Source organism: Triticum aestivum, chromosome 1B, assembly GCF_018294505.1.
Source record: "Triticum aestivum cultivar Chinese Spring chromosome 1B, IWGSC CS RefSeq v2.1, whole genome shotgun sequence".
NCBI lineage: Eukaryota > Viridiplantae > Streptophyta > Magnoliopsida > Poales > Poaceae > Triticum > Triticum aestivum.
The window spans coordinates 134,590,453-134,599,453 of NC_057795.1; positions in this window are offsets into that span (position 1 = coordinate 134,590,453).

Genomic DNA, 9,001 nt, shown 5'->3' on the forward strand with positions numbered 1-9,001 from the left:
CTTCATAGTGAAGAAACTGCAAGTTTCAGTTTCAGATAAGAAACTGCAAGTTCAGTTTTAGATAAGAAACTGCAACTTTCAGAGGCAGAGCATTTATATTATCACGGCCTTTTCAAACAAGGTTAACATCATGTTGGAAGTTTTCTTCATGGTCAAAAATGGAACTACCTGCCAGTTAACATCATGTTGATCAACATTCATGCATAGCACATCTTCATATGATGCACAGTCAAGAAGATATGCTATTTTCAAAATGCCCACACAATGTCGAGTGTGCGAAACACAGAGAAAACGAGGGATGAAGTTTTGGCCAGTGTCGGACATGGTGTGCGTAGATGACAATGGGAACCCACATGTCAATAAAGGCAAAGGCAAAAAAATCGAGATATTTTCCTGCATAGGTGGAATCGAACCCGGGCGGAACAACTGTTCGGTAGTGTCACTTGGCCACTAGGCTAGTTCAGTAGTTTTCTTAATAATAAGGCACTTCCTCAGGTGGTCGGATCCCCTCCTGTGCCTTTGTGCGCTCGCCGCGACGCCGCTATCTACCGTTGTGAACATGCTGAACAAACGAGAGGAATCTGGAGAGGACTGTACATGGAGAGGCAGACAGTCGGGACCCACCAGGTCTATGGCCGTACGCAAGCAAGTGCCTCATCGAAAAAATACTTCCTCCTAATGCTATACTAACATTGGGGACCACGGGTTTGTCAACTTAGTTACATTTTTTAGGTGCTTCAACATAGTTACTATAGGAGATAAATTCACAACGAAGCCGGGGAGCTGGCAGGTATCATTTATTATCACTGGGGCAGCAAGTATCAGCTGGGTTTTGGGCTACCCCGTCTAGGCTTTCTTTTTTAAGATGTGCAGCCCACGACCTTGGTTGGGAGGTCCATAGGCCTGTTTGTATTTTCTTGACGGCCGTCATGTATCGGCCGGCCTATGGACCTCCCATCCGAGGTTTCATTTTTCCTGAAACATCGGCAGCCCAATTTATGTATATTTTTGAAGAAAACGCAACGGTCTGTTCTATTTTTCTATATAAGAATAGGAACGCCAGGTCCAACTTATGTTTCCCATCTAACTATATTTTATATGTTTAAATTATTTATATGTTATTATATATTATTTTTATTGTCATCATATATTTAACAGATACTTACATATGTAAGAAAACAATATCCCACATCTTATTAACTTATAAAAAAAAATTCTTAATAATAAAATCCTAGATTGTTTTGGCACGAAAATCCTAGTGATTGTGTACAAAAGCTTGGTAAGATTTAAGGACGAATGTAATAATATCACTTATTATTTAAACATATTTATAACAAAATGCTCAGCCCCTTTTTATTTTTTGATAACGTTGTTGGCCCAACCCAACATTATAATTAGAATCATCCGAGCAAAATCGTGTATTTCGAGAAAGTGCAAATGGCCTGTAATTTTTTTGAAAAAAAATAAATGAGCCGAATGGACGCTACATTATTTGTTCACCCAGCCCAGCTAATGGACTATAGTTCAAAAAAAAAGATCAAATTGACTGTAAATTCTACCGCGCAAAAAAAGACTGTAATTCTGAAAAAATGGGTTGAATACGTGCCACATTTTTGGAGGCTGAAATGTGGGCCAATAGGTCGAAGCCAATGCAAGTCGTTGTCAATTTAGTCAATAAATGATTCTGACATGTTAGCCGTTGGATTTACATCCAACGACCGACATCCATCTTCAATCTCTCGTCTTCTTCCTCAAGCGCTGGCGGGACTACCTCCCGCCTCCTGCTGCTAGCAGCTCTGCTTAGCACGCTTCATTGTGAAGCGCTACTCCACCGTTGGTCAGGCCATCCCTCCACCCCTCCACACCTCCTGTTCTTCTCCACCGACTGTCGAACCACACTTCACTAGAACCAGTTAACCTTCGTACACCTCTCCGTCTACGACTCTACTCCCGCGTCTTCTCATCTCCGGCTCGTTGCTATCCGGGGCCTCGCCGTCATCCACCACCTTGGATGCGCTCAGAAGTAGACTGTGCGTGGAGAGGCTAACAGCTGGGTCCATGGCCGCACACAAGGAAATGCCTCCTTATTACGCACAAAATAATGATTCCTCCACCTGACATCTGGGACCCATCGGAAGGGCCTGTGTATTTCGCGAAAAGAATGTGCCCCCCGCTGACAGGTTGGACCCACCAGCTATGTTTGCATGCAAGGAAGTGCCTCCTTATTACGCACAAAAAATGAATACTCCCCCTACCAGCTGGAACCTAGCATAGTGCGAGGAAGACTTGTGCGCCTACCAACTTGACGGGGACGGAGGGTTTGTCAACTTAGTCAATATGAACGATTCTAGCTCCTGTTACCGTACGATGTTCATCCAACGGCCATAGTGCTTCTTCAACCTCTGGTCTTCTTGCTCCAGCCGCCCAAACCAACACCGATCGTGCCGCGTGCTCCTGCCTCCTGTGGCCGGCTGTGATGCCGCAGAGGCCTCACCGCCCCCTACTACTCCCACCGCTAGCCAGGCCATCCCTCTACTCACCCACATCCCCTGTTATTCTGCGGCGATGGCAGCCTCACACCGCAGCCGAACCTGTGAACCCTCGTACTCCTCTGCGCGTGGGCATCCACTACCGCGTCTTCCCCGGCTCCGCGTAGTCACCTTCCTAGGCCTCGCCATCCTCAACCGCCCTGGTGCTCTCAGTGCGGCATGGTCAACGTGGTCACGGAACGACTTCCATCGGACGTGGACTGTACGTGGAGAGGCTGACAGCTAGGTCCACAGTCGTAGCAAGGAAGTGCCTCCTTATTATGCGGAAGATAATGATTCCTCCACCTGATAGCAGGGCCCCACTGGACGGGCCACCGTATTTCACGAAAAAAATGTTTCCCCCTGACTGCTGGGACCTACCAGCTACATCTTCGCACGCAAGGAAGTGCGTCCATATTACGGGCAAAAAAATGATTCGCCCCCTGATAGCTGGGACCCACCAGCTACATCTTCGCATGCAAGGAAGTGCATCCGGGGAAAAAAAATGATTCGCCCCCCTGACTGCTGGGACCCACCAGCTACATCTTCGCACGCAAGGAAGTGCCTGACAGTCGGGACCCACCTGGTCGAAGCGTGCATAGCATTGTCATTCTGGTCGCGAACGTGTACGTACATACTGGTCGATGTAGAGGCGCGCACGTAGCATGTACACATACGTACAACGGCCAGGGTGCAAGAAAGTAAATACGACCATGTACGTACATACGGACGGTGTCTCGAACGCCTACTCGCGCATACATACGGCCAGGGCTCATGTACATGGCTGGGTCAGAACGGAGAAACATCGTCGTCGTCATGTTCATGGGGAGCCAACCGGCTGGGTCGGAACGGAATGCGTCGTCGTGTTCATCGGGAGGGCTTGGACAGAACAGGCGATGGAAACGAGGCCTGGCATACCACAAAACAGAAGAAACAACCTTGTGTTTGACCGACGACGTTTAAAACGGGATCCTGTTCATCGGGACGGCTCTGGCATACCGCAAAATGGAGGAAACATACTTGTGTTGGACCTCCTATGGTCGAAACGGGGTCCTGTTTATCGGGAGGGGTGTGGCTGAAGGAAATATGCCCTAGAGGCAATAATAAAGTTATTATTTATTTCCTCGTATCATGATAAATGTTTATTATTCATGCTAGAATTGTATTACCCCGAAACATAATACATGTATGAATACATAGACAAACATAGTGTCACTAGTATGCCTCTACTTGACTAGCCCGTGAATCAAAGATGGTTAAGTTTCCTAACTATAGACATGAGTTGTCATTTGATTAACGGGATCACATCATTAGGAGAATGATGTGATTGACTTGACCCATTCTATTAGCTTAGCACTTGATCGTTTACGATGTTGCTATTGCTTTCTTCACGACTTATACATGTTCCAATGACTATGAGATTATGTAACTCCCGATTACCAGAGGAAAACTTTGTGTGCTACCAAATGTCACAACGTAACTGGGTGATTATAAAGGTGCTCTACAGGTGTCTCCGAAGGTACTTGTTGAGTTGACGTATTTTGAGATTAGGATTTGTCACTCTGATTGTTGGAGAGGTATCTCTAGGCCCTCTCGGTAATGCACATCACTATAAGCCTTGCAAGCAATGTAGCTAATCAGTTAGTTACGGGATGATGCATTACGTAACGAGTAAAGAGACTTGCCGGTAACGAGATTGAACTTGGTATTGAGATACCGATGATCGAATCTCGGGCAAGTAACATACCGATGACAAAGGGAACAACGTCTGTTGTTATGCGGTTTGACCGATAAAGATCTTCATACAATATGTAGGAGCCAATATGAGCATCCAGGTTCTGCTATTGGTTATTGACCGGAGACGTGTCTCGGTCATGTCTACATAGTTCTCGAACCCGTAGGGTCCACACGCGTAAATTTAGATGACAGTTATTATGAGTTTATGTGTTTTGATGTACCTAAGGTTGTTAGGAGTCCTGGATGTGATCACAGACATGACGAGGAGTCTCGAAATGGTCGAGACATAAAGATCGATATATTAGACGACTATATTTGGACACCAGAATGGTTCCTGGTGAGATTGGGACAATATCGGAGCTCCGGGAGGTTATCGGAACCCCCCGGGAGTTATATGGGCCTTAATTGGCCTTAGTGGAAAGGAGGGGAAAGGAGCAACAGAGGGGGCGTGCCCCCCAAGCCCAATCCGAATTGGGAGGGGGGCCGGCTCCCCCTTTCCTTCCTCCCTCCTTCCTCTTCCTTCCCTCTCCCTCTCCAAATAGGAAAAGGAGGAGCCCTACTCCTAGTGGGAGTAGGACTCCCCCCTTGGCCGCGCCTCCTCCCCTTGGCCGGCCCCCTGCTCCACTCCTTTATATATGGGGAGGGGGGCACCCCATAGACACAACAATTAATCATTGATTTCTTAGCCGTGTGCGGTGCCCCCCTCCACCATAGTCCTCCTCGATAATATCGGAGCGGGGCTTAGGCGAAGCCCTGTGTCGGTAGAACATCATTATCGTCACCACGCCGTCGTGCTGACAGAACTCTCCCTCAAAGCTTGGCTGGATCGGAGTTCGAGGGACGTCATCGAGCTGAACGTGTGCAAGAACTCGGAGGTGACGTGCTTTCGGTGCTTCATCGGTCGGGCCGTGAAGACGTATGACTACATCAACCGCATTGTGCTAACGCTTCAGCTTTCGGTCTACGAGCGTACGTAGACACACTCTCCCCTCTCGTTGCTATGCATCACCATGGTCTTGCGTTTGTGTAGGAATTTTTTTGAAATTACTACGTTCCCCAACAGTGGCATCCGAGCCAGGTTTTATGCGTTGATATTATATGCACGCGTAGAACACAAGTGAGTTGTGGGAGATACAAGTCATACTGCTTACCAGAATGTCATACTTTGGTTCAGCGGTATTGTTGGATGAAGCGGCCTGGACCGATATTACGCGTACGCTTACGCAAGACTAGTTCTACCGATGTGCTTTGCACACAGGTGGCTGGCGGATGTCAGTTTCTCCAACTTTAGTTTAACCGAGTGTGGCTACGGCTGGTCATTGAGAAGGTTAAAAGAACACTAACTTGACGAACTATCATTGTGGTTTTGATGCGTAGGTAAGAAAGGTTCTTGCTAAGCCCGTAGCAGCCACGTAAAACTTGCAACAACAAAGTAGAGGACGTCTAACTTGTTTTTGCAGGGCATGTTGTGATGTGATATGGTCAAGACGTGATGCTATATTTTATTGTATGAGATGATCATGTTTTGTAACCGAGTTATCGGCAACTAGCAGGAGCCATATGGTCGTCACTTTATTGTATGCAATGCAATCGCCCTGTAATTCCTTTACTTTATCACTAAGCGGTAGCGATAGTCGTAGAAGCAATAGTTGGTGAGACAACAACGATACTACAATGGAGATCAAGGTGTCGCGCTAGTCACGATGGTGATCATGACGGTGCTTCGGAGATGGAGATCACAAGCACAAGATGATGATGGCCATATCATATCACTTATATTGATTGCATGTGATGTTTATCTTTTATGCATCTTATCCTTCTTTGATTTACGGTAGCATTATAAGATTATCTCTCGCTAAATTTCAAGATAAAAGTGTTCTCCCTGAGTATGCACCAGTGCCAAAGTTCCTCGTGCCCAGACACCACGTGATGATTGGGTGTCATAAGCTCTACGTCCATATACAATGGGTGCAAGCCAGTTTTTGCACACGCAGAATACTCAGGTTAAACTTGACGAGCCTAGCATATGCAGATATGGACTCGAAACACTGAGACCGAAAGGTCGAGCGTGAATCATATAGCAGATATGATCAACATAGTGATGTTCACCATTGAAAACTACTCCATTTCACGTGATGATCGGTTATGGTTTAGTTGATTTTGATCACGTGAGCACTTAGATGATTAGAGGGATGTCTATCTAAGTGGGAGTTCTTAAGTAATATGATTAATTGAACTTAAATTTATCATGAACTTAGTACCTGATTGTATTTTTCTTGTCTATGTTTGTTGTAGATAGGCGGCCTGTGCTGTTGTTCCGTTGATTTTTAATGCGTTCCTTGAGAAAGAAAAGTTGAAAGATGATGGTAGCAATTACACGGACTGGGTCCATAACTTGAGGATTATCCTGATTGCTGCACAAAAGAATTACGTCCTGGAAGCACTGCTAGGTGCCAAACCTGCTGCAGGAGCAACACCAGATGTTATGAACGTCTAGCAGAGCAAAGCTGATGACTACTCGATAGTTCAGTGTGCCATGCATTACAGCTTAGAACCGGGACTTCAACGACGTTTTGAACGTCATGGAGCATATGAGATGTTCAAGGAGTTGAAGTTAATATTTCAAGAAAATGCCCGAATTGAGAGATATGAAGTCTCCAATAAGTTCTACAGCTGCAAGATGGAGGAGAATAGTTCTGTCAGTGAGCATATACTTAGAATGTCTGGGTATAACAATCACTTGATTTAACTGGGAGTTAATCTTCCGGATGATAGCGTCATTGAAAGAATTCTTCAATCACTGCCACCAAGCTAAAAGAGCTTCGTGATGAACTATAATATGCAAGGTATGGATAAGACAATTCCCGAGCTCTTCGCAGTTCTAAAGGCTGCGGAGGCAGAAATCAAGAAGGAGCATCAAGTGTTGATGGTCAATAAGAACACCAGTTTCACGAAAAAGGGCAAAGGGAAAAAGAAGGGGAACTTCAAGAAGAACAGCAAACAAGTTGCTGCTCAAGAGAAGAAACCCAAGTCTGGACCTAAGCCTGAGACTAAGTGCTTCTACTGCAAGCAGACTGGTCACTAGAAGTGGAACTACCCCAAGTATTTGGCGGATAAGAAGGATGGCAAGGTGAACAAAGGTATATGTGATATACATGTTATTGATGTGTACATTACCAGAGCTTGCAGTAGCACATGGATATTTGATACTCGTTCTGTTGCTAATATTTGCAACTTGAAACAGGGATATGGATTAAGTGGACACTGGCTAAGGATGAGGTGACGATGCGCGTGGGAAATGGTTCCAAAGTCGATGTGATCGCTATCGGCACGCTACCTCTACATCTCCCTTCGGGATTAGTTTTAGACCTAAATAATTGTTATTTGGTGCCAGCGTTGAGCATGAACATTATATCTGGATCTTGTTTGATGCGAGATGGTTATTCATTTAAACCTGAGAATAATGGTTGTTCTATTTATATGAGTAATATCTTTTATGGTCATGCACCTTACAGAGTGGTCTATTTTTGATGAATCTCGATAGTAGTGATACACATATTCATAATGTTGAAGCCAAAAGATACAGAATTGATAATGTAAAGCACACGAAGAAACTCTATATTGATGGACTTTTGGAATCACTTGATTATGAATCACTTGGTACTTGCGAACCATGCCTCATGGGCAAGATGACTAAAACGCTGTTCTCCGGAACTATGGAGCGAGCAACTAATTTGTCGGAAATCATACATACTGATGTATGTGGTCCAATGAATGTTGAGGCTCGCGGCGGGTATCGTTATTTTCTCACCTTCACAGATGATTTGAGCAGATATGGGTATATCTACTTAATGAAACATAAGTCTGAAACATTTGAAAAGTTCAAAGAATTTTAGAGTGAAGTTGAAAATCATCGTAACAAGAAAATAAAGTTTCTATGATCTGATTGTGGAGCAGAATATTTGAGTTACGAGTTTGGTCTACATTTGAAACAATGCGTAATAGTTTCACAACTCACGCCACCCGGAACACCACAGCGTAATGGTGTGTTCGAACATCGTAATCGTACTTTGCTAGATATGGTGCGATCTATGATGTCTCATAGTGATTTACCGCTATCGTTTTGGGGTTATGCTTTAGAGACGGTCGCATTCACGTAAAATAGGGCACCATCTTTTATGGTTATGCTTTAGAGATGACACCTTATGAACTATGGTTTGGCAAGAAACCAAAGTTGTCATTTCTTAAAGTTTGGGGCTGCGATGCTTATATGAAAAAACTTCAACCTGATAAGCTCGAACCCAAATCGGAGAAATGTGTCTGCATAGGATACCCAAAGGAAACTGTTGGGTACAACTTCTATCACAGATCCGAAGGCAAGACTTTCGTTGCCAAGAATGGATCCTTTCTAGAGAAGGAGTGTCTCTCGAATGAAGTGAGTGGGAGGAAAGTAGAACTTGATGAGGTAACTGTACCTGCTCCCTCTACAAGAAACCTGTTAATCCATGATGGATTTCCGGTGACAGTCTCGGAATTCGTGATGAACCGCCTAGTGCAGACCCGCAAGCCCACTAAAGCCCGCCTAAAGCCCTAAACCTTTCCCCCATATATAAGCTAACCCTAAGACACTCCTGTCCCCAATCTCTTACTCCATCTGCCGCCAGCACGCTTCGCCTCTCCTCGGCCCTGTCCTCTGCCTCCACCTCCCAATATCCACCTCTCCGCCCGAGATCCAT